The sequence below is a fragment of the Cimex lectularius genome, unplaced genomic scaffold, assembly GCF_000648675.2.
Source record: "Cimex lectularius strain Harlan isolate CLEC.00 unplaced genomic scaffold, Clec_2.1 scaffold188, whole genome shotgun sequence".
In the NCBI taxonomy this organism is placed as follows: Eukaryota; Metazoa; Arthropoda; class Insecta; order Hemiptera; family Cimicidae; genus Cimex; species Cimex lectularius.
In genome coordinates, this window is record NW_019392882.1 from 969208 (window position 1) to 996271 (window position 27064).

General features: G+C 34.7%; 1 protein-coding gene across 4 annotated transcripts in view; it reads left to right on the forward strand.

The window, feature by feature from the left end:
• The window catches only part of LOC106674383 (protein gustavus), a 380850-nt gene that overhangs the window by 26746 nt on the left and 327040 nt on the right, over positions 1–27064 (forward strand). The gene's annotated exons all lie outside the window — the stretch shown is intronic.

Consider the following 27064-nt stretch of genomic DNA (forward strand, 5'->3'; position numbering starts at 1 on the left):
TTATTTTAAATTTTATTTAGCAACAGCAGTCATTGTGTTCTCTACAGACATGATTTAGCTATGAAACAAATTCCAACCTCTTTTATGAAAGTTTGGATGAGTCTGTTCAAATTATCAATTATGTCAAGTCGCGGCCATTGAAGTCAAGACTTTTCGCAATGTTATGTGACGATGTGGGAAACCTTCATCATTCCCTGCTTCTCCGTACAAAAATTAGGTGGCGTCTCTAGACTACAGGAATTACGTTCTGATTTCTTATCTTATTGATGGACCACAATGTCAAATTGGCTAACGTTTTCAATGATGAGGAAAGTATACTGTCGTATTTATCAGATATTTCCACTGAAAGGAATGAGTCGAACTTTGGCTGCTATGAAACTTTCGATGCAAATGTGCAAAAGAAAAATCCAGTTTTGGGTTTAATCTGTTGATAAGGATGAAATGTGTGAACACCTTCAAAGTTTGGAGATGTCCTTTGAGTGCTATTTCCCAACAGCTCGAAATACAATGCTACAAGAATATGTGGTCAAATCGTTTTATGTTTCGACAAAGCCAATCAGCCTATCTTCAAGTGAATACAATAATGTTTGGTAGACATTACTTCAGACTCCACCTTGAAATCTCCTTTCGAATCTGATATTTACCTCCATTTATGGCTGGCACCCTCTGGACAAAAAATTTAAAACGCTCGTTGTAAAAGCAAAACTTGTTCTTCCATTTGCCACAACTTACCTATGCGAATCCAGATTTTCTATCTATACTGCCAAAATAACTAAATACTGCAGCTGTCTAGATGCTGAAACGGTCATCCGTTTCCTGCTATCAAAAATTAAAACCATCATATCCAAATATTGCAGGTTAAAAAACCTCACTCTTCCATTAATCCATTAATCATTAATGTTCAAATTATTACTTTTGGCTCGTCTTTTACCTAACTATCGATTCTTTTCTGTCTAATTTGATTTCTGTGTTCCGGATTTTGTAAATGAAATTAGGTATGTCAATCTAATTTTTGTTTTAGTAATGATATCACTCTCAACTACCTAATTAGGAATGAACTGGCTAATTTATAAAATTTTAATTTACTATATACTATAAATATCTAATTTTAAATACTTGAATCAGAGGGGTTCGCTCTGGATTTTGTTCTGTGAAAGAGGTCCGCTGGCTAAAAAGAAGCCCTGTTAATTGAACGATGATATTTTTAATGCTGTTTCAAATTATCTTAAAACGCTTGTTAATAATAATAAAAATAATCATTGAATAGCAGTCCTGTTTGTTAAATTAAGTATATAGAGATCATTTAATGAATCTCATTAATTAAAAATGATTTTGTAACAATAATTTTTTTTAATAAAACGGTTTTTCATAATTAAACAGAACAGTGGATAGAAAAACAAACAATATAGATATAATTATTCGGAAATCGAGAGGTGCGGTCTGGTTGACGTCGGTTTCAGAAAAACTTTTTCTTTATCGTGCCAACGTTTCGATCTTTATTGAGATCATCTTCAGGGCCTGGGATTTACAAACATTGTTTACATATTACAATTACATTTTGGATGTGGAAAAGTGAATTTATACAATGCAAAATATATTTTATATATTCAATCAAAGTATTTCTACTTACTCAAAGTGTTTGTCTTCTGTATAATTGTGTCATTCTTGCGTGTCGTGTCGGGAGTGCCAGTGAGATTTTGTTATTTTGTGTTTATATACGTATATAGATATACTTACTTTACTATTTCTTATATTTAAAAATTATTAAGCGTTTATAAAACCAACTTTCAACTTAAAAAATAAACAAATAATAAAAAGCCTGTAAACATGAAACCTACTTGGACCGTATTATTAACTAAAAACAATACGTTGAACAAGATGTCTTTTAAAAATATTTTCCTAGCTTCAGTCTATCATTATTAAATTCAAAATTTCGGAACACGTTAATATTTGCAATTTTTACCAAAATTTCAAATTGAGCTGTGGAGCCAGGAAATCGCCTTTGGATATGGATGGATGCGCCCTATAGCAATCGATTGGAAATTTTAATAATCCTTCAATTGGTCACCTTCCTCTTTGCCCGATTTCTCGACCGTTTTCCAGGTATTAGCGATTTTTGGACAAAGAAAATGGTTTGTACGTGCTCATGAAAAAAAAATCGATCACTCTCTCTTCCGATTCCGCACGTCTCATCTGGAGTGGTAATAAATTGAGAGCACTTTGCATTTGAGATGAAACAGTTTCACAATTTAGCCCTTTATTATTACTATACATAGCATAACCTAAGGTGTGGAAGCTTTTTATTTATAAAAATGATTTTTTGTAAAATCTCCTTACAACATTAAATGATATTTATATACTGAATAATATTCTCAATCATAACTGATACAATTTCTTTATTTAAGATCTGACATGGTTGTTTTTTCCCCAAGCAATAAAATAACATTAAAAATGTATTTTATGTAAATTAATTGTTTTCCTATTTTGTCATGTTTCGGTTTACAGACCTGGATTGCCGTGAGGTATTAACGTATATATCCTGTTTTGACAGGAAAACCGTAATTCAAATTACTGGCCGGCGTCAATATTATGCTTTTGTACTAAAATTAATTGAAACAATTAGGAACTTCTAAAAAACAAATGGGTCCCGTCCAATAAAAACGTTAAAAAGTTTCCATGCACATTAATAATTTATTTTTCGCGACATTACGAGTTTTCTGTCTTATTTACAAATTCGTGGGATAATGAGTAAAATTTGTTTGTTTTTCCTGAATTTCGCACTAGATGATGTTAACTTTTTCTTTATTAAAGCTATTTGTTATCTTTGTAACGTTGAAGAATACAAACACAAAAATATACTAATAAATATTGTGTCAAGCAAAAAAAAGTTGATAGTAATATAACATGAAGTGTTATATGTTCTTCTGAAGTTCGTCGGTCAAGGTACTTGTTATTTTAACTAGGATTTATCGAATCGGGTTGATTAGAAGTTTTCGGAAAATTGCTTTTTCTGTCAAATTGCTTTGGAGGTCAGTGTTGGTTAGTGATGTTAATCAAATGAAATGATAAAAATTTCACGATAAAAAAATGGAAATGTCTACAAGTAGGGCAGCTGAACCACATCCTTCAGACTAGGGCAAGTGGTCAGAGATAAACAGACCCATATCTGAAGGATGCACCTTCGGAAATGATGCCATATCTTTTTGCAACAACAAATAAAAAATAAAAAAATTACTATCAAGGGTAGAAAAATGAGAGACATTTTTGAATTGTTGGTACTTGTAAATAAAATATTGAATTAATAAATTTTCCTGTAGTGTAGTTCCTCTGTGACACCCCATCGAAAATAATTGGCCATTTGCAATTTGAGGAGTGAAACGGTAGAATAACATATTTCCATCTTTGCAATGTAGAATACGGCCAATCGATAGCTTGCTTTATAAATTGTCAACAATATTTATATATTTAGGCGCTCTGGCGAATTTGCATTGTCTAGGGCAAATATACAACCTTTTACTGCCGTGTATTTGGATGAATTATTGAATTGTCCTATATGCGGCTGTCTCGTGATGATCGATGGCGTTTTTCCGTTTTTGTCCAACGCCTCGAAAGGTTTATCGTCGTAGTTTGTGCAACTTAGAGGCAGCTATTCAAATTTCTGATTTTGATTTAAACGACACGAGCCTTTGTCAATTGGCCGTGGTTGATTTACCACATTCTTGGAATTTATTTAAATATCACTTGAATTGACTTTTGACGTTGAATTCGTGCTATTGTTAAATACTGTTAAAAATCTATCGATTTGTCATGCTTTGAAAGCTGCTAGCTATGAGTCTATTTTGATATTATAGAATGGCAATGTAGAGCGGTAATAATTTAAAAAAAAATTACGACTAGGCACTTATTTAGCCTGATGAGGTTTTTTTCTGTTGCGATTTCATCTTGAGGTGTGTGGGGTGTTGAATCTGAACTTTGGTCATTTCCTATTATCATGATCAGCTCAAACTTGTCTTTTGTCATATGTGGTACGCGTTTCGCGATTTGGTTGGGTAGGGCTGGTAGGGCTAAAGGGAAGGCCAGGCTGACTCTCCTGTTCACCTTTTGATTTTTTTCTTGAGGTTCACGCCGCGATGAACAAATATTTTGGTCATTTCCGATTATTAGGGTTAGCTTACATAGGTGGTTTTTTGGTATGTGAGATCTGTTTCGAACATTGGCTGGTCAGGGTTAAAAGCAGGGCGAGTCAACTCTACATTTCATTGTTTTTTGAGTTAAGCGGGTAACGAATTTACATTTTAGTCATTTACGATCATCACCGTCAGTTTTGTGGTCTGTGAGGTGCAAATTGTCATCTTGTTTGTTAGGGTATAAGCCGAGCAAAGCCAACTCTTCTGTAAACCATTTCATTTTATTCTTGAGTACTCCTGAGTGATAAACCTGTAGTTTCGACCATCGCGTACAGTTTAAAGTTGTTGTTTTATGATATTTGTGTCATGCGTTCACCGCTTGACTATACCTTGCCGCTTGTGGGGCGGGCGATAAACCTATATTTGGTCATTTCCGATCATCACAGTTGGCTTAGACTTTCAATTTTGTGATATTTGAGACGCGATTCGTTATTTTTGGTCAAGGATATAAGCAGGGTGAATCCAACCTATATTTTTGTTGTTTTCGATCATTATGATCAGCTTAAACCTTCTCTTTTTTACCATTCCCATTAGGGTAAAGGAAAAATTTCATTGATTGAAATAATCGGTACACGTAATACGTCATATTTATTGACGTTTTTCGCAGAGTAATTGTGAGATTTCCGGCCACTGAAAATTGCGAAAAGTCGAAACTCTGTCAGACCAAAACATTGAGGATGAACGGACCAAGTTCATTGCCTAAAAATGGCAGTAAGCGTTGGGTTTTAATTGTTTTGATCACGAATTATGGATTTGTGTCACAATCTTTAAAACTGGAACATTCTGCCCTGCTTGGGTAACAAGTTTATTAAGGCCAGCAAAAACAGGCAGTAACAGGTAGGTCAGTTCTTTCAAGATGAGCGCTGTTTAAAACTCATCACTTGTTTTTTCAAAATTTATAAAATATTTTCCGAGTTAATTTTTAAATCCAATAGATCCTTTTAAGTCTCTTCTTTTAAGAGAATAAAAAAAAAAACTTATTTGTACCGACAATATTTATGACCTATTTCAAAATAAAAAAAAACGAGGTTTTTAAAAATTAAATATTGTTCCTGACTAAATTTAATCTCCCAATTAGCCTTCGACTATCTAGTTTTGTAAATTATGGTTCGAAAATATCTTCTAACTGGAGGAATGCTACTTTGCACGATTTAAAAATACCTTTTCTGGTGTAGTTAATTCTATGCTTATTATGAAATTTTAAGGAGATGGATGCCGAAAATACTTTGCATGTTTAATCAAGGCACAATATAAAGTAACCATGAAAGAAAAAAGTCATTGAATCCCATCCAGCGCTTAAATTTATCGACTTTTAACCGTATAATGTGAGGGATTAGCAGGAAATACAACAGACGAAAGAGAGAAAAAATACACAAATTTCCTTGATCGGAAGCAACCCTGAAAGAAAAGTCATTGAATCCCACCCAGCGCTTAAATTTATCATCTTATATCCGTATAATGTGAGGAATTAGCAGGAAATACAACAGACGAAAGAGAGAAAAAATACACAAATTTCCTTGATCGATATTTTTTCCTCTTTGAATCAAGGTATTATTTTTCCCCATCTGAAATGTTCTGAAACTTTTTTCTATAAATCCTCAGTGGATCAGTGTGTCAAGGTCTGTTGGATCTAGTTAACCTCTCGTAATATTCGCAATACTTGTTACCTAACCTGCTACGTGTGTATCATAGGAAGAGTTGAATTTTCCACTAAAGGAAGTATTTATACTTTTTTTTTTAAGTCCTTGTATCTCTTTTATAAACGGCTCAATAGACTCGATGCAAGTTCGGTTTGTAAATTTATAACAAAAGCTATTGTCTAAGGTAACGTCATTTTTTTCTTCAAAAATCTACATCATTCTGAAGTTTTGCCTGTTTGAAGACCCATCATTTGAATTAGAAAACTTTTATATTCAAAAATTGTGTACTATCTAAATTAATAGAAATGATTAAATTTCAAAGAGTGATGACTACAGTCAACATTTTCCGCCAACTTAGTGATTGAAAAAACTGATTTTTCACATTTCGATTTATAGAAATTAGATTTATTTATTTAGTTATTTCAGTTTAGTTATGAATGAAAATAATTACCTATTAGTTGTTATATAAACTGGGGCCACCAACTTCATTTGTTTAAATTTGCAAGTAGCAGAGATTACCGTAATCGTTTTATTTAATAAAGAATAATTTTAAAAGAACTTCTAACAGTTGATTTGAAAACATTTCAATACTCAAATACTTCCTCTTAGCGATTTGCATAATCTAGTTCTCATACGCCGTGTTTATCAAGATCTAGACGTAACCTTTAAAATAACTCGTCTTCCAACATTTTCACCTGCAAAACAATACATAAATATAACATAAAAATGAATATTTAATTAATTAAATGGAAATCTTTGGTTTAACGAGATTTAGTGGCGTTCGATTAACTGTGATGACAACCATCTCGATTTATTTTCAAAAACTGTGATTCCATGCATTAAGAGCGACCGATGAAAATATGTATCCCTGTTCTTACAATAATAAGATCTTAATCTTAATTACAATCTAAAAAATGGGATTTCTTAATACATATCATTCAAAAAAAAAAAAAAATTCACTTAGATTAATCCACAAATCAATCTCGCTAACCTGCCCGTAAAAGTTGTTTTTTCGACAAAAGTAAAAGTTCTCTGTTAATTGATTAATATTTTGCCATCATGCATTTCAATGTAAACTTGAAGTCTTCCTGGCGTCGAATGTTCAAGGTTCTTGGTTATTTCAGAACAATTGTTTTCCCATTATTCTTGCAATAGGTCTAAAATTTATTTTTTTGGCGAAAATTTTAGACTTTTGAGAATTAGTAAGTCTGACAAGTACCCAAGAGACAAGATTGTTGTGATTTTTCTCTCTACAGTATGCTTCGGATCATTATGGGGAATGAACCTAAAGTTTAGTCGAACATCATCTGTTTAAACTCAGCATTTTGTGGTCAGAGAAGTCTGGGTTAAAAGCAAGGCGTGGCCAACTCTCCTGTATGCCATTTGAATTTTTTTTATGGCCATATTCTTTCTATGGTGGAAGGGTACCCTCACCCTTTTTTAAGGTTCTTTTGATTTTTTACTCGATTCTGGTAGCGATGAAACCTGTATTTTAGTCTTTTCCAATCATCATGACCTGCATAGACTAGATGTTTTTGTCCGTGAAATATGTGTAACCATTTGGTTAGTTCGGGTAGAAGCAGGGCGACGCGCCAACTCTCCAGTTCATAGTTTAATTTTTTCTTGAGGCCTACGAGGAGATGAACCTATATTTTGGTCGTTGCCTATCATCATATGTAGATTTATTAACATTTTTCACCGAACTTTTCGCCATATAGTTGTTCTGGGATACAAGCAGGGCGAGGCCTACTCTCATATTTGGCGTAGGAAAAATGCGAGTATAGAAAAAGTTAGTAAGCGGAATATGCAGATTTATGAACGGTTTAAACCGAATAATTTTGAGATTTCCGACCACTGAAGACGGCGAAATGTAGAAACGCTTCAGCTAGATCTAAAACCAAAAAAACCAGATTGTTTGGAAAATGGCCAAACTATGTCTACATACATAGTACTGCTAGCGTTGGGTTTGAATAGTGTTGATAAGGTATAAGATAATTTTGTTAAATTTAATTATTTAGGAACACCTAATTTAACATCTGAAGACAAATAGCGCTTGAAGGATGTTTATTCTGGAACCCAATAATCTTCCTTACTATAATGGCATATGTTATGGTAAGGAAGAGTGTTTTGCAGCAGAATAAACCCATAAAAATGCTATTTTTAAAATGATAAACATTATGTTTATTTCTTTTCTTTTATCATTTTGTTGTTCACGAATCACTTCATTTTGATTTTTTTTTAAACTCACCTTTTTGTCCTGATGATAAAGTGATTTAATTGTGCAAATTTTCAACAAATATATTTAAATTTGTATTGGTAAATGTACAACTTAAACGTTGTAAGAAACAAAAAATTACGGTATGTTTCGGGTCATTATGCCGGTCCCCTGTGCACATCTGACCTGAAAAACACGCTGTGCGTTGCTTTCACCCGGAAAAATTATATTCGTGCCAAAAGCTTCAACCGTCCATTTATATAGGTTTTTTTTACCGATTTGGTCCGTTTTACGCTTTCTTTGGACTCTCTACCATAAAAATTGAACATACGATTCTCACTTGAAAGTTGTGTTTATGCAATATGGGAGAATTTCATGAAACAACCATTTGACCAATCCATCGTTTTCCCTCGGAGTAAAATTTTTATTATCCGATTATCCAAGAACTTAGTTGGACTGTTATATTTTATTGGGAACTTTAACAATAAAATTGAACGACTCAGTTACATCACATTATTCTATTTTCATATTTTTTATGATCACTGTTTTTCGACAAAAAATTCAAAAATAAGTCTGTTTAACATCATTTTTATTTCTTAAACCGAATGGAATGTATGAAAATTATTACTTATTTTAAAGACAATAGCTGCCTTAAGGTTTTGATGGTGGTCGTCAAAATAGTTGAAAAGTATCTGCTGCCACTTTAGAGAGGGCTTTAAAATTGAGGAATTGAAGAAAAAGGAAGAATGTTTGCTAGCAATTCTCTTGTTTTAACAAATAGGCCTTAACACTGCCCACGTCGCCTTTCAACTTCTTTCCCCAACAATCGTATTATTTACATTAAATTTATTTTCCAAAAATCGTCTTAGATGAGTTTTTACTCTAGTTCCAGTTTTGGCTGATATAAATGACCTATCTCGCCACTCCAATGTACGTTTTTCTATTTTTTGGGAATGCAGAGGAGCTAAACTAGTTTCGGGGCGAATGGTCGCTCCTTTCGGAGGGCGTCAGTGAACTACTCTTACATCCCGTCCGGTCCTGGTTAAGTCACGATTTTTTTCCTCTTCTCCAAAAAATGATGATTTTTATCCTTCATAAACATTAACGCACCGGATTGTACATTTGGGGTTCTTAATTTTCCTTTCAACTCACATTTTGAAGTTAATATTTGAACGTTAATAACCACGTCCCCATTTAGCCCAAATTTGTTTAATACATTGATTCAGAAACTGCCAACGTGAGATTCTGTCATGTCTCTGTGGACTTTTGTTTATGTAGTGCCAATGGTTCGCCTTTTATTCAACTATCGGGGTCGTTCCCGTAAAATCTTAATAGTAATAATCTTATCTTAATAGCACATTTAACACCATATTGTGACCCTATTGAAATGTAAATTTAAGTCATACAAGTAGTTTGGTTGATAATTATGACCCAAAATCTAGTTGATTGTATGGCAGCGTAAACGCTTTTTTTAAATGAAGTATTTTCGTGAGTTATCAATCTCTTCAAATCTATTGCGTATGATCCACGATAACATATCGATCCCGCCGTCGCGTCCCTGATAAATGATATCTGAACTTAGTTTTTCTAGTAGTATATTACTACTGTGTTCAAACAGATGTTATTGTTTAGTAGACATTATCGACATTTCTTTGTAGTCCTGACCTTGCTCATGCAAGATTTTAGACCTACAGACCCCCAAATTTTGGATAATATGGATGACAAGTCCAGGCAAACAGGACCTATTAAAGCCAATGAGTTGTTTAATATTTACATAATTAATCATACTTATTGGAACAATGAATTCTTAAATAAATAATTCTAATGAATATGATGTTTGTTATTTAAAGTATACATTCGTTTTACACATTAGCTTTGTTTGTTTTGTCCTTTCATGTAAGTTTAGAAGTATACTGACGTTAATAGAAGAATGTTAAATACAATGGTTTTATAATAACTCAAATATTTCTAGATTCTTTGTTTAATATTAAAATAATCAATATATTAATCGTGGTATTTACACTAAACGCGTGAACTAATAGCATAATCGAAACGAACACCGGCAGGTTTCTGGTAACCGGTTAATATTATGGTTAGGCTCTGGTTTATTTAAACATGTTAATGCTATATAAAGGACATGTTCATAAAAGAATCAGAAAGGAAGGGACAAGGCAAATTCAAGTTAAAATAAAATCCAACGCAAATAATCACGAGTTAGAACTCATCATGTTATCTAAAACCTATGAATAACCTTTTTGCACATATTAGCACATTTAGCAGACGAAAATCATAAAAGATAGTACACTTATCTCAATAGGATATTGCTTCAAATGAATTTTCCGGTCTTTCGGTAGGGCGGCAATTTGTATAAATGATTTGATGTATATTTATCGAATTTAAATTGGAGCGAACGACTTAGGCACTGTTTATACGCGATCGACGGTTGTTTAATGACAATCTGTTGCACACTACAGATACGTCTGATTCGGCGATAAAATTCGATGAGGTATAATTCACAAAATTCGAATTTGTCGTTGTTACACTGTTACGGACAAGACACGTGTTCGGTCGCGCTGTTAATTTCGAAAGCCCCTTCCCGAAGAAAAAAGAAACGGGAGGACTAGCGCGTCCTCTGTTTGAATTCGATTAATCGAAGCCGACCGTTCAACTGTTGGTTTAAGTTGGTAAAAACTTTTATAATTGGTATTATATTATTGTAGAATAAAACAATTACTCTACTCTGTTGAAAACGTAGAAAAGGTCATAGTTCAAAACAGTCTAATAAATTGTCATAGGATAAAAATCTAGATAATGAAAAAAATATTCATAACAATCATCAGCAATGGCTTCACTGTTATTTCTATCCTAGAAGTGGAACATTTAGATAAATTGTTTTAAATTATATTGTAACGAAATTTATATATTGGGTGATGGCTTAGCCTATACAATCATACTTTAAGTAAGTAAATTTGTTTTTGTTAACTAAATCTTATTTATTCTGTGTGTAGTGATTAGTGACTGTTAATCGATAATTATTAAGAAATCGTGAGATGCGGTCACATTTTCTTTCTTTATCGTGCCAACGTTTCGATCTTTATTGAGATCATCTTCAGGACCTGGGATTTAGAAACATTGTTTACATTTAACAAATACATTTAGGATATGGAAAAGTGAATTTATACAATGCAAAATATATTTTTTATATTCAATCAAAGTATTTCTACTCACTCAAAGTGTTTGTCTTCTGTGCAATTGTGCCATTCTTGCGTGTCGTGTCGAGATTTTGTTGTTTTATGTTTATATACGTTGGATTTTGAAGGAGTGGGGAAGGAAGTCGGTATAGAAAAGACATTTTTGTATAAAACGTCGGCTTCTTTGAGGTTCCAGGCCCTGAAGATGATCTCAATAAAGATCGAAACGTTGGCACGATAAAGAAAATTTTTCTGAAACCTACATCACACCAGACCGCATCTCACGATTTCTGAATAATTACTTATTAATTCTATTCTGTTGTAAAAAAAGATATATGCTCTTTCGGCAATCTCTCATGTCTCACGATAAAATATATTGGGTTGTCCGGAAAATAATGCAGGATTTTGGTATTAAACAAAAAAAAAGAAACTAGTTACTTTAAAGCAATGTTCTTTAATCAAAATAANTGAGTAATCCTGTAAACGTAAACAGAATATTTTATATAGATTTTTTTTAATGAAAACTTAAAATCCTGCATTATTTTCCGGACAACCCGATACAAAAATCTAATGGGGAAAATAAAAGTTGTAAACACTCACAGAATAACTAAGAGGAAAATAAAACATTAATAATTAAATTAGAAAAAAATAACCACCAATAGCCTGTTATTTCTATCCAAGAAATGGAGCAATTCGATCAATTTAATATATTATATTGCACAAATATATATATATTAACTTACTAAGCATGTGCCATGAGGCATTACATAAATAAATTTATCTTTGTCAACCATATCTTATTTATTCTATTCTGTTGTAAAAAACTAAAGATATAGGAAATCTATCATATCTCATGATAGCGTCTGCAAAACTAGAAGGACAAAGGTTATAAACTCATAAGATAAATATGTGATCATAATGCAATAAAAATTTAAAAAAAAATCTCCACCAATAGGTTTTGTTATTCATAAAAATATATATTGGCTGATGGCTAAGCCTGTGCCACCAGGCTTTACATAAATAAAATTGTTTTTGTCAAACTTATATTTATAATAAATAAATAATTCCATTCTCTTGTAAAAATAGCAAAAGTGTATGTTGGGCCACTATTAATTTCGAGGGCCCTTTCCGGAAGAAAAAGGCGCGCCCTCTGTTTGAAATAGATTAGTCGAAAGCCGACCGCTCTGTAATTTTCTGACTTTTCCTTCTGTTTTCCTTACCATTTTCTTTTTTGTCTCTTCCTCTTCACCCTCTGTTATGCCGACATCAACGCGAGTGCCTGCCCCGCAACACGAAACGTAAAAGAATCTCTGTTTGCATTCGCTGAACGGTGGTATGGTATGGTAGAAAAGGATACTAGGAAGCGGGGTTAGCACTCCCCGGGCACTGCAGCCTTCTGGCTTATTGTACCTTCCCAGTTCCCTAGTTTAGTCAATAGACTCAATCCTTCTTCTCAGAAGCATCAAGTCATTGACTGTTATTGCTGCAATTTGGTTCCCTGTGTCTTTTTCGTACGCTAGGTTAAACCTCCATTGAGCTGTTGCTTCGCATTCGAAGATGATATGAGTGGCTGTTTCCTCCTCCTCATTACATAATCTGCAAATGGGGTCATCGCTGTATATACCCATGTTGTGTAGATGTTTTCTCAGATACCAGTGACCGGTTAGTAGTCCCACCACTCCTCTGAGTTTTGCCCTCTCCAATTGCAGCAGTGTTTTTGCCAATTTTGGTGAGGGTTGTTTCAGCATAAGTTTACTATGTCTAGCACCGCTAGAGTTTATCCACTTCTCTCTTTGTTTTGTTTGGATCCATTCTGCGATGGAGGATTCTATGTTTGTTTTTGTTATCCCAAGGATAGGTTCGGGGCCTATGTATGGTCTTGCAGATCCTCTTCTGGCCAGTTTGTCCGCCTCTTCGTTACCCAGAATTCCCCTGTGCCCTGGCACCCAAGATATCATCAGGTTGTTGTGTTCTCCCAGGTTTTGGAGATTTTGGATACATTCACTGACTAGTTTTGATGTAATTCTTTTACATGCCAATGCTTTAATAGCTGCTTGACTGTCTGATCTTATGAGGATTTTTTTGTCAGTGTAACCTCTTTTGAGATTTTCCAGGACACAAGCGTTGATGGCATGTATTTCTGCTTGAAAGACCGAAGTATACTTCCCTAATGAGTTTGATTGCTCATATTTTGGGCTTGTACAGAAAACGCCTGATCCGGTTCCTTCGTTTGTTTTGGAGCCATCCGTATGTCATTGTATCTGGTGCTTTCCTGTGTTCTTCCTCTCCTTTATAGTCTGTTGAGACTTTATAGGAAGTTGTGAAGATTGTTTCCGGGATCATGTAATCAGTCCCCATTTCTAAAAATGGGTGTCTGATTTTATTGAATATGGTTGTATGCCCGAATTGTTTGGTTCCTTTCCAATTTAATTGTTTTTGGAGCCTAAATGAGCTTTTCCTAGCCTCTCCTTGTATGAATATTTCAAGTGGAGGTAGGTTTAGCAAGGTTTCTAATGCGTTTGTTGGGGTTGTTCTCATCGCCCCTGTGATACATAGGTTTGCTAATCTTTGTAAGCTGCCTAATGTTTGGGTGCCGAACGGTGACTTTTTAACTTAACTTAAAAAGTCACGCTTTTTGTTTTTATATTCGTTGATCAGATTGAGTCAAAGAAAAATATTTTCTTGGAAGTCAACTAACAAAAATTTTCCCATAATATCGTGATCTTTGATAAAATGTATTGATGTATCGCACACCCACAAGAAAAGTGACACAACTCAGCAAAAGAAAATTTTACAGGAAAGACAAATGGAAGTTTGCTTTTTTTGACTTATGTGTTAAGTACGATTGTTGGCAATAAAAACAGTCATGATCCATCTTTTGTTTCTCCAAGGCTTAAGAGAAACCACAAAACTTTAAAAATTCAGTCGTACTGTCCCTAAAAAACAACCCCTTTTTGAGTTGTGACACTTTTCTTGCATATATTGGTTCTCAGTAATGTAAATTGGTTTGTTTGCTCAAACGATAATGCTGGTCAATAAATGACAATAAGGGTAAAAAAATTCTTGTAATAGTAACGGACAACATACAAACCGAACAAACGAGCAAAATATTCATGTATGTAGTAAGTTTTACTAAGATTATGTATGACCGAAATGTGCTTTCCTTTCGGAGTCAGGGATAATTAATTATTTAAAATACAAAATCAATTATTGATTATAAAAAATATTGTAGTTAAAACATTAAAACAATCGTTGAAACTATAAAATAATGTAAAAGTTAAAGGACAACATTGATGAAAAATTATGAAAAAATAATATTATAATTAAGAATGTTATTAAAATAAAAGAAACGAAACTAAAATAATTCACGAACACTCCAGATCAAGGTATGGACTTGAAGAAAAAAGCAAATTGTTGTTGTTACTGGCAAGATTTCGATGTATTTTAAAGACATCATCAGGAACTTTATTAATTTAACATTACGAAAAACATATTTGTACACTTGTTTTAACAATTGTTTTTCATAACGTGAAAATGGGTCTCCGTTACAGCATAAATCCTTCTCTAAACTAGAAAAACTGACGTAATTCGAAATGTGCCAATTTTCCTCATAAATATTACACCGATGCTTTATAGCTCGACACCGAACTAAGATATACCACTTGTCGTGAATGGTGACTGACACTACGTTCACGCCAATTTAAAAGTGACACAGTGCTGCCTAGCAGCTAAGAGACCATAATATATTGTGGTGTCATTTTTCCTGTAGCATCCCACACCCGAATACTTCAAAAAACTAAATAATCCGGTTTTTATAATCTTTCAACTTGTGTCACCTTTCTTGTGGATGTGCGATATTTATAAAGACCTCCATTCAAACGGTCTACCGAATTAGTGGATATTCTTTTTTTAGTTTTATTCCCGGTGACTTGGCGAAGGCTAGGTATGTGGTTTTTTGGACCCGTCTTCATCTATGGGGGCTTTCAGCTAACAACTCGATTTAGAATAATTTCTATCGGATTTTTTGTTTTGTTTCAAACTCCTTGTTTCCTTGTTATCTGAGTACCTCAGATTCTGTATCTGAGTACCTCTGACCTTTTGTCAGACCCCTTTGGTCTGGGCGAAAGGGCTTGGAAACTCAACACCCTGCGCATGTCAACACTCCTTGAATTGAAAACCGTACAAACGTGGTGGCGTTTAATTCCATTGACTTATATAGTCAATTATTTGGGCTAATTTGTACCACAATTTTCCAGATAAATTGAACAAATATTAGCCTTATATTTAGATGATTTTTCATATCATCTCAAGGTATAAAAATAACCTTTCTATTACAATTCTCCTTAATTAGATTTGATTAAACAAACTTGTAGAACGATTTTCATAGAATATCTTATTACATAATTAAATAACAATAAAAGTTGAGTTTCTGCAACGTACTTACAGATAAGCAGACTTGACATTTTTTTGAGCTCCTTTGCTAAAGTTTTGTTTGGTTAATTCTTAAATTAATAAATATTTAAAATGTTGTTGTTGTTGATGATGACGATAAAAGTAGACTAGGAGAAGGGGTTAATGTTCCTCAAACACTGCAGCCTTTTGTTTTATTGTACTTTCCTAGTTCCATAGTTCAGTTTGTCGATTCGATCCTTCTTTTAAGGAGTACTAGGTGATTGACCATCGTTGCTAAAATTTCTTTCTTTAAGTTTTCTTTATAGCTCAGATTATGTCTTCATTGAGCGGTTTCTTCACATTCGAAGAGGATATGAGTGGCCGTTTCTTCCGTATTATTGCATAAACTACAAATGGAATCATCATAGCCCATGTTGTGTAGATAGATTTTCTTTTTTTTTTTTTGTAGATTTTTTTTTAAATTTTTTTGTAGATAGATAGATTTTCTCGGATGCCAGCGACCGGTAAATAGTAAATTACTCCTGTGAGTTTAACCCTCTCTTTCTGTAGCAATTAGTTGGCCAGTCTTGATGACGGTTGTTTTAGCATAAGTTTACAAGTCTAGTATAGTCTAGCCCCCCTAGAATTTATCCATGTCTCCTTTTCTTTTTTGGATCCATTCTGTTAAGGAGGATTCTGTTCGTTTTTGTTATCCCGAGAATAGGTTCAGGGCCTACATATGTGTGGCAAGTGTGTCTGCCTTTTCGTTACCCAAAATTGTGTCCTGCTAGATATCATCAACTTGTTTATCCAGGTTTTGGAGATTTTGGGTGCATTCACTGATAATTTTGGTGAGATTTTTTTACGTGCTAATGCTTTAATAGCTGCTTGGTTACCCCTCGTGGAAGGTTTTTTCCACTGTAACCTCTTTTAAGATGTTCCAAGGCACAATCACTGGTAGCATATATTTCAGCTTGAAAGAGGGTACCTTTTCCGTTAATGTGCCCACTCGACCGCGTTCGGTGACAGAGATCGAGACAATGGTCAGGTCTATGGTCTTCCGCTCTTATCCTATGTTATTTTATGTTTTGAGTCAAGGTGTATTGTTGTATACCACTGTATTATATGATTGTACTGTAAATGCATGTATTGGTGTATTATCAGTTGACAAAGAGTTCTGTGTTAAATAAAAATGAACTTTCTGGTACTATACGACGCTGTCAAAACCAAGGAATCGGCAGTTCGTTCCGTCAAAAAAAGGGTCTTCTTCCACTAGCTAAGCGATGCTCAGGAGGTCACGACGCGAGGCTCAATTTGACAGGATCGCATGACAAGTGGAGGTAGCTACAAGCATGGGTGCAAGGCGGAAATGGAGTAAAGAAGTAATACATATCTAACTGGCTCAAGACCATATTCGACCATCGTGCTGTTCACATGCGCTTGGGCACACGAAATAGTAAGCTTTAAATTTTGTGAAAGAGAGTGAAGTGTACAACAAGTTCGTTGATTGGTGCAACTACATGCACGAAGTCTGTTCGAACTCGAACTCTTTTTGCGCAGGCATTCGAGCATTGGTGGCCCCAATTGCACTGTTTCTACAAATTGATGAATCGCTGTCTTCGCGCCGGTAAACCATCACCGGGAGAATCAGTGTCACTCATAAAGGACTCTAGAGTTTTGGATGTTGATACATAGATTTAAGGGCAAGAATTTCATTTTAGTAACCAGATTTCTACTTCTTCTTGGGCCCAACATTTTCAGGCGCTTCTGAGTCCCATAAACATAGCCAAATCTTTATGCGGAACCTATGTTTGGTGTTTCTTCTCTAGATAGTCCATTTTCTTTCAAAGATCTGCTCACAAATAACAAACTAAAAGATCATAAGGCGGCTGGCCCAGACAGACTCCCATATGAATTTTTAAATTGGGAATTCCTCGGCCGTCTTGTCTATATATAACTATATTTTTGATTCCGGATCGGTCCTTTAAACATTTGGTGAATCAATTATCTTCCCACTGTTTAAGCACGGAGATCGAACCAGTCTTTCTAACTACGGAGGTATTTCTTGTCTTGATAGTGTGGCTAAGATTTTTTTCTGGTTTACTACTTAACAGGTTGGAAGCTTTTGTTTGCGTTAATGGTTTACTAAGTGAAAACCGAATGGGCTTTAGAAAAGATTTCTCAATTTGTGACAATTTATTCGTTCTGTCGAATCTAATAAGTTTGAGAATGGCAAAACCTAAGCAAAAAACTTACTGTTTTTTGTCGATCTAACAGCTGCTTTTGATCTATTTTTAAAACTATGCAATCTGGGTTTCTCTTTTAAAGTTGAGAATATCCTTAAGACTTTCTTTTTGGCAGCCACTTATTGTGTGCGTGGCCAGAATGGAGTATTCGAGTTTTTAGGGTACAGTCTGGTGTGCGACAAGGTTGCGTGCTTAGCCCTTTATTATTCGCGCTGTTTTCAGTGTGTGTAAATTATTGTGTTCAGAAAGGGTGGTAGCCTTAGCGCCTCTGGCCGCTTTTACTTCAGGGGTGAACGTATAGAGGTGGTAAAAGAATACAAATATTTAGGAGTAATATTCAACCCCTCAACTTTCCTGATCGCAGGTCTGGAAATAATTAAGTCTCATTGGTTTGCCAATTGGAAATTTTTATTTAATAAATACAATCTAGTCTTCTCATTGGCCCTTGAGAACATTTGCAATTGGCAGGTTCATTTTTCGTCTCTCCTCTCCATGATTGCCTCTTAGCATCGGGAAGATTGCTTATTACGGGTTCAAACATCTACACACCTGTCTCTCTACAAGGAATTAGAAGTTTCACCCATGTTTGATTTCCAGAAGCCTAATTTTGATGGCTTGCGTGAACTAAGATGGGCATTTAAGCTGAGATGTGAGGTTTTACACAGAAATTCAGCTGTGTAAATGGGGGTTACTTGGGTATATGCTCCCTATGCAATTCTCGTTCCATCGAGACTGTTTCACTTTTTGGCGGAGTGCTCGATTTTGGGTGAGATTCGGTTCTTACACCGTGGCTGTTTTACTCTCCCAAGAAGTGAGCTATTGCGGTTCTAGTGGCTAAAATTTTCGGTGCTTGATTCGGTATGCTAAACATGCTTGGAGCTACAGATACGAATGGATTCAAGAATTTAATTTTTAAGTTTTATTCAGTTTTATTCTTTCATTGTTATTAAGCCATAAAAATTTTGGTATAGACTTCATTTTTATACTAGTTCGCTCATTTATTTATTTATTTTTGTATTGTGCATTTTTTAGGTATACTTTGTATTTTTGTATTTTATATTTTATTTTTTGTATATTTTTTCTCTTTTTTTCTTTTCTTCTCTCTCTCTTCTCTAAACTGCATATATATTTGTAAAACAATGACCACTGGCAGACGGATCGGACGATCCATGTCCATAATGCTTTTGTTCTTTAATATAACGAAAAGTTTTAATAAAGCAATTATTATTATTAGTAGTAGTAGTTGTATTAGTAGTAGACTTATTGTTTTATACTACAATGTGTTGGTTTTTGTTGTTTAGGGAGTTTTAAATGAGTACATCCAAGCTATAGGGAGGTAGGTTGTACAACAAAAATTTAAAATCATACTAATACGTCTGAAGCAGGAACGTGCGGATCAGGATGATCATAGGCGATAAAACGGCGTACTAATGAGCTTACACACCGTTTTAAAAACTACTTCTCTCTCTCAAAATTAGGTCAGCAGCCTTTAATTGAAGGCATTGTCAACAGTTTGTTACGGAACCTGTTTAAAAAAAATCTTCGATTTTCACTCACCCCGATTTTCAATATGCTCTAGATATTCGCAATTTATATACTTAACTAAATCTACACTGAAACTAATAATAATAATAATAGTTTTCACTACGTATTATTTATAATCATTGCGTAATAGGTATTACTGGGGTGAAATATTGCTAGATTCCCTGCACAACTATCGGGTTACACAATCAGTTTAACCGATTACTAATTTCGGCTTCTGGTGTGAACGAACCGAATAAGGTCGAGTCTTTTAACGCCTTTTTGTGACACCTGAGCTTTCTCGGATCCCTAAATACGAATGATAATGATGATGATGGAGAATTTTTTTCCGGTTGTCTATTTTCTGCAGATGACGAAATGTCATCGCAGATTCTCACGTCGAATTTCTTAAACTGCCGTTATGTGACCTCGTGCAATCGGTTATGGCGATAATAAATTCACACAGCCATTGTAAAACGAAAATATTAATGCATGGTCAGTTTTTCTTTTAAATATATCCTTCCAAAACAATTTCGAAAAAATCTTGAAATATCAACCTATATCAACCTATTAGATTTAACGAGTTCTTATTTGGTATAGGTTAAAATTAAGTTATCGAATTCAGAAACAGGTCAAAATCACGAAAGCTTTTTTTTAAACCTTATTTAGAAAGATTGGCTTCGAAAAGAGACCACAGGTACAACAATAAATAGGATAGGTGCAAAATTGTTTGAAACAAACATATTTATAACTCAGTCATTCCGTAGATTATTTTCCCCCAGGTTTTGGAGATTTTGGATGCATTCTTTACTCCTGGATCTCAGAAGGATTTTTTCCTGTGTCCAGTTTGGCATAAAAATTCTTTAATCTCTCCAGGTCATATTGTTATAAATATAGTATATGTCATGCTTTATAACGAGCACATATTATAATTATATATATTACGCAGGGTGGGCGACCAAGACCCAAGGGGTTTAATGCCTGGGTAGACTCGTACACCATCCCTGAAAGGTCGGGACTTGGTCGGCTCACGTGTCCTGCAAAAATCTACTTGGTCGGCTCACGTGTCCTGCAAAAATCTTTTGGACCTGTTCACAAACCCCAAGATTTTGGACCATTTTATCTCCGGGAGTGATTTGGTGATGTCCTCTCCTTCAAAGATTTCAAATCTAGACCTCTGCGGTGTAGTGCCTTGCCGTTTCTTCTTTTATTTCGCAAAAACGGCAAAAAGGATCTTGTAGGATACCCATTACGGAGAGGTGTCTTCTCAGTGGGCAGTGGCCAGTCAGAATACCTATCAGCCTCGTAATTCCCTTCCTTGAGATAGAGAATAGCCATTTCGATTCTGCTGGTTTGATCACCTTAACTCTTTCGATTGCCTGTGTCCGGGGGATAGATTCCACTCCTTAAGGAATTGTTTCATGCCCCAGTTTTTAACACTCTCCTTCGCTGAGCTCATAGAGTGAGGTAATACCGGTTGTGGCTCGACAAACGCAGTATTAGAGCCTTCTTTGGCCAGGCTATCCGCCTCTTCATTGCCATGGTGTCTTTTATGTGCTGGTATCCAAATAAGGGTTACCTTGTTCTCAAAACTGGAAGAGATCCTATTGATGAGATCTACAGTTTCCTCCGCCAGTCTAGAGGTTGGCAAATCTTTTTTTATTGACCTAAGACTAGCCTGACTGTCAGAAAAAATTCTAATATCTTTTCCCTCAATTTTATTTTCCTTAAGTGTTCTACAACACACATTAATGGCCCAGATTTCCGCCTGAAAACGGAGGAGTTGAGATTCCTAATCTAGGTATGTAGATTCCTGCACCGCTCCCTCTACCTTTGATAACTGAACCATCTGTTTAGCAGTCTATGTTGCGATGGTCATCATCCAGACTATAATTATATTAACAAGGGGTGACTCCCTGAAAGTACTTTTTCCCCGAAGGGGTTTTAATCTTTTTATCACTAACGCTTAATAATTGGCCGTTAACCTTACTCAATAGTTGTAAGATTTTCGAGTGACCTATGTTATTGCACTTATTTTTCCAGCTGCCTTCGCTAATTAATCTGTAGCCGCTGATTAGTGCTCTCACCTTAACCTCAATGTGTGGTATTTGTTATGATTTCTCATCAGGTGGGTGTAGTTGAAAATGCTCCTGTCGTCATCAAACAACCTAGACTTTGAAATGACCTTAAATTTGTTACTGTTCCCTTTATTTTCTAGACCTTTCCACCATACTTAAGCTGCGAACAATAATCTAGGTAGAATAATTGCAGTATATAGCCATTTGGCTACCCATGGTTTGATGCCCCATGTTTTACCGACAATTCTCCGACATTGTACCATTGATATTGTGCCTTTCCTGTATATGTTATTAATATGACCTTTCCAATCGAGTTTCCTGTCAAGCGTCACTCCAAGGAATTTGATTGAATCCACTAACTTTTGACTCTACGCCCTGAAATTTAGGGTTGTTAAAATTACCTAGTGTTCTTCTCCTACTAAGCATTATCAATTCCAGTTTAGCTGGATTAATTGATAAACCTTTATCACAACATAACTCATAAAGCAATCCCATGGCGTTTTTCATCAGTAGTGAAAGAGTCAGGGGATCCCTACCTGTGAGCATTATGGTACCATCATCAGAAAATAATTGACTGTAGAAACCTGAATTATTCAGAAGTTCTATTAAGCTGTTTACTGTAATTAACCATAAAAGAGGTGACAACCAGCCTCCCTGTGGACAGCTTCCTTTGACATTAATTCTAAGAGTGCTACCACCTAAGCACATATTGACCATCCTTCCCTGGGATGTATCATTGTATTAATTCCACAATCATGTCTAATATATCTATCTAAAATTTTCTCTATTATTTTTATGAAAATAGAAGATATACTTATAGGTCTATAATATTTAGGTAATTGGTATGAGGCCTTACCTGGTTTGGATAAGAAAATTACCCTTATTTCCTCCCAGCATTTTGGTATATGTCCCAATGCCAGACTACTCCTTAGGAGATCCCACACTGAACTAGATAGACTAGGTGTATCCTGTTGAAGGAGGGCAGGGGTCCATCTTATACATCCACCCCGGCTACCTTGTATTTCTTGAAGGAATGTACTGCTCATTTGTAGACCTCCCAAGAAATTACCTCATTAGCCTTATCCCAATTTGGTGCTGGTAATTCATCCTCGGCTAGAATATTGGAAGAGTCTGACCTGGGACCCATTATCATCCTGTAATAAACCTAAAGGATTAATATAATCTTTTTCCCGAAGTTGAAAAATACGAGCACTTTCCTTAATAGTTTCTGTTTCCAAACAATAGTCCCTTCAGGCTTTACGCTTAGTTTTCCATATTATAATCAATATTTGGCCCAATAGGTAACACAAATGGGTATAATATAAATAACATAATAATTTTAAAAATATAATTTATACTCATACATTAGAATAAACTTACACAATACACAGGAAAGTAATACTTATTTACATTAAAGACTAATCACCCTTCCAGAGTTTTGAAATTTCGAAATGATCTTACTAAAACGTCTGAAAAGTTTCATATTTGCTCTTTTAGGTACATTTTTTTCTGTCCTGGTCACTCTATGATCTAATTTTTAACTTTATCTATTAAAAAAATAATTATTGATGAAATCTAAAAAGGTCAACATATTTACCAAAATGTCACCCAATTGTCAATATTTCTAGGATCGATATTTACTAAAAAAATTTCATCAAGATATTAAAACAACTTTTACACATGAAGTACAACAAGAATTTTTTATATAACTTTCATAAACGTTCTGCAAAATGTAATTGAAAAGAGCCGTATTTTGAACTCTCTTGAATCTACTTTTCAAAATTTCTGTAACTAACGTTTATTTTATCCGAAATACAATTATAGAATAAACATAAGTAATAAATAAATAAAAAATCAAATAGATTTCTTGTTTAGTTCAGGAGAAAAAAATGTTTGAAGGAGGCAAGTCAGTAGTTTTCACAAATCAGGTACGGTCTCCCCTTGAAGCGTAGATGTCCTGTTGCGATGTGGATGCACGTCTGTACTTTATTAACGTATGCATTGGAGAATGTCTGGAGTAACAAGCCCCTTTTCGAAACAGCGTCAAAAACGTAGATTTTTTCTAGCGAAAATCGCTATCTTGGTTCATTTCCTTCTTTTCACGAATAAATATGTTTTTGCAAATTGTCAAGGTTTGAGGAAAGTATATAGATTATTACCATGAAATGAAGTGGATGATCCTTTTATAATTTTTTTACTAACCTTAAAAAAAGAAAAAATAGCGATCACGAGTTTTACTTACGTAATTTAGCAATTTTTAATGTTGCTTGAAAAGCTTAGGTGGGGTCCAGATATGGGACAATATAACTCAAGGCTATCTTGTTATATTAAACGACAGTGTTACTGGAACATATAACGTCGTAGCGTGACAAAGGAAGTGCTTCATAACTTTCGGTTTTTCTTCGGCTCATCAAAGGTACTTTGCGCAATGGAATAGCTTATATCCATGAACATGTAAGCCACCTCATCAATTCCATAATTTCGTCCTGCAAAAGCCAATAGCATAGCGGCCCTGTAATGAAATAAGCGTGTTGTGGAAGACAGACAACAAGTGTGTTTCTCTCTTCTTAAAAACGGTCTCAAACTCAAGTGGCTTATCGCCAGGTAGTTGGAGCTCTAGGATGATATTTGGGTCCGGGTCAAACGGGAGAAGAGGTCCCTGGAAGAGGCAAAATGACTATATTTTCATCATAAGGATGATATTCCTAAGTTAGTTCAAAAAATGTAACATTCCTCTTCCTGCCACAAAATATAGTAGTTATTGAAGCTCTGGCGGAAACACGAACCTCTGGGCCATTTGTGTGCTTTTCATTAGCCGATACTGACTAGTTTTTCTTCATGTAACTTATCACAGAACACATGGCCTGTGGAACAACTCCTAAGCTACTCCTACTCCTTATTACATTTTAATTGTATAATTTGCACTTACTATTCAATTATTATAATTTCTTTTTAATTATAATTAAACATTATTATAATTCTTGCTTTAAAATTTTGATTAAATTCCAGCATATCCCTTCTCTTCCCATTTTTTCTTACAGCCCAAAAACAGAATAATTAATCGAAAAGAGGCCGCCCACTAATAACAACGCTACACACCTGTACACCTTACAACAAGAACTGGTTGCATAGCATAGTGTCGTACTTCGGTGTCCCATCAAGCAATGTCGCTACACGTGGAATCGGACCTGTAGAATGAATGCGTCACAGGCGAGATATGGGCAGTTGGACATTTTTTAAATTAATGGGTTTTCAAATTACACGCGTCGGATCAAAACTTAAATTTCATTTCGTGATGAAACCCGTCGAAGCTGAAGAGTTGAGGAATACCGGCGTGTCATGCCAGACGACCAGAGCTGGGCGTTACACAACTCAGTTGGGCAGAAATGCGATGCTGTCCGCAAATAAGGACGCGTACCTTTTGAAAAAAAAAAAAATGATTTGCCTTCGGGTTTTTTCCATGTCACGGCCATCCTCCGGCAAAGTTGTTTCGCACTGTCTATCGGAAAATCCGTCGTTCTCGATCTTTCGTTCAGAAATAATTTCAATTTTATAAGAGAAACTGATAGGGATGTAAGGAAAACCTTTGCTACTTCATTTCTATGCTCCTTCTTGGAACACCTGTCTCCCTTACATTCAGAATGTTCGATGTTCACTAAGTCTGAAATATTAGCGGTTTTAAAGAAATTAAATAAAAAATAAATACATACATACCGAATAGGGGACGAATTCTATATGAATATCTCCCAATAAATATCTCGAATTATATCCATTGATAAATATTTTACTAGTCAGAATCCAACTAGCTTTAAGAAGCCCATCATATCCCCCCCCCGATACCGCAGATGTAAATAATTATCGTTTTAATTAATCATAATAATTATCGTAGTTCATCTTTAATTAATAATATGAGGTAGTTGTACTCACGGAAGGTTAAGTTTAAGAGGAGTTGGCCACTTTGCCACCTTAGCACCTCGACCAGCGATGGTGCCATCTCCATTATTTTGTAGAGCGCTTCGTTAACTCTAAAGCTGTTCATTTTTTTCAAGCTCTCTCACAGGAGTAGGAATCTCAGCTAGCATAGTCTTTCGCATCAACAAAGCACATCTTCCATTATTTTTTCTTCTTTCTATCTGCATACATGTTTTTACATATGCCTCCGGAGACTGGAATATCCTATCTGACTTACTATACTATTCCTAACTCGTCCATGGCTTAGTAGTTCTGCCTTTATTTTCTGCGATGGTTTTTTTCATGAACCTTATCGCTCTCCTAGAATAAGATCGCATTGAACTAAAGCCTTATTTTTATCTGCGGTATTGGATGGATCGACTTATTTGAAAATTTGGTGTGCCTAAAAAGGTGTGCCTTAAATTTGGTGTGCTTCAAACCGTCCTGGTACCCAAACAAGGGTTTTCCTTAATGTCTTAGAGGGCCTTGATGCAATTGCAAACGGCTCTGGACTTTACTACCTTTAGTACCGCCTGGTTATACGCGTCATTACTATTTTATTGAGAATATGAATGAATGAGGTTTCATATTAATTGTAATACAAATATTTTTATGTTTCGTATATAATAATTATTTGATATAAATCTTTAGTTAGGAAATTTATCTTATATCAGCTTAAATTCAAATCGAATAAACTAGAAAATCTTCCTGAACGTGTTAACACGATAAAACGTGTAACGTATATTGTCTGATTTTTTCTCTTTTTGATCGTTGTTTTTATTATCATAGACCAAAAAGAAGAAATTAAGACGGCACCCCGTTGTTTTTTCTTCACAAGAAGTGAGACGTCCAACATAGAGCATAATGAAGTCGAGGTTAATCAATGTATTTTATGTTGTTATATAAATTATTAATTTTTATAATTTTTATTTTTAACATTGCAATGGTAGATGTCGGAAGACTCGTTTGAGACATGTGCAGAGTTGTCTCAAACTGAAAATGAATCATTGGTCTGTCATTTCTGCGGTAAAATATTCCTTCCATATCATCGAACGGTTCATGAGACGTCGTGTAAAGGATTGATCAAACGTTGTAAAAATACAACTCCTCCGAAGAAAAAACCGAATGAACCGTCTAAATCATTACTTCTAGAAATGGAGGAAGACTTCAGTGAATACGAGACGGCTTTCGCAAATCGTTTGAAATCATATTTTCTAAAAAACAACAATGCCCAAGACGTAAATATTTTTTTAAAATTCTATAAAACAGAGGGTAGCTAATAAATTAGATGAACTGCTCAATTATTACAACTCCATAAAGATTAACATGTCTTTGGATTGTACAGTGAAAAAGAGTATTGGTGAAGAAATTGATATTGCTTTCAAAACATTAAACGAGGCAATATTTATCGGTTCAGACATTTTTGATAATATCGAAAATCATTTTAAAAAAATATGCAAAGAATTGGAAGAATCCCAATTGTACAAAAGGTCACTAAAACAAGTAGACGGGTTGAGACTAAAAATTAATAAAAACAATCCTCTAAGAACTTCATCTTATATTAAGTTGCCCAGTGCAATAGCAAACAGGAAAGAAGAAAAACACATCAATATTAAAAATACGGATAACAAGTGTTTCATATA